Source organism: Palaemon carinicauda, chromosome 29, assembly GCF_036898095.1.
Source record: "Palaemon carinicauda isolate YSFRI2023 chromosome 29, ASM3689809v2, whole genome shotgun sequence".
Taxonomy (NCBI): Eukaryota; Metazoa; Arthropoda; class Malacostraca; order Decapoda; family Palaemonidae; genus Palaemon; species Palaemon carinicauda.
Window position 1 is genome coordinate 95,619,222 of NC_090753.1, and position 1,020 is coordinate 95,620,241.

The following is a 1,020-nucleotide window of genomic DNA, read 5'->3' on the forward strand; positions in this document are numbered from 1 at the left end:
GGTAGGCGAAATTACATACCTTATTAACATAGAAATAACACCTACAAATAAGAGAACCCAAATTTCCCAAGTCTGGGAAAAATTCCCCATATCTGGCAACATTGCAGACAGACTTCTCAGATTTTTTTTTTCTTTCACTAAACTATCGTACATACGCATTAGAGGTGTCGTATGCTATCCCAAGTTATCGTACATTTATTAACAATTTTACATTTTCAAGGGAATTATGGTACATATATTTAACATAATCAGGAATAGAATAAAAGATTTACAGAAACATAGTTTTAGTTTACTTATTTAATGAAACACTTTCTTTAGACAGAATAAAAAAATCTCGAATATTGATATAAAAATACAAAATTACTTTTTCTTGAGTGAATTAGAATAAAATGTTGATGAACACACTAAGAAAGAAAATCAATTATTCCAATATAAAAAAAATATGTGATGATTGAAATACGAAGATATCAATGAGAGAGAGAGAGAGAGAGAGAGAGAGAGAGAGAGAGAGAGAGAGAGAGAGAGAGAGAGAGAGAGAGAGAGAGAGAGAGAGAGAGAAAATCAATTATTCCAATATAAAAAAATATGTGATGATTGAAATACGAAGATATCAATGAGAGAGAGAGAGAGAGAGAGAGAGAGAGAGAGAGAGAGAGAGAGAGAGAGAGAGAGAGAGAGAGAGAGCTAGTCTCACACACACACACACACACACACACACACACATATATATATATATATATATATATATATATATATATATATATATATATATATATATATATATATATATATATAATATATATATATATATATATATATATATATATATATATATATATATATATATATATATATATATATATATATATATATATATATATATATATCCTACCCATTCTGAGTGGTAATACCTTATTAACGCGATGAAAGGTTTTGCGTATCGCCATGATCAGCAAAGCTATAGTCCTATTAGACAGGGCCACCCATACTAGGTTGGGTTGCTACGAGCAATCAGACTAA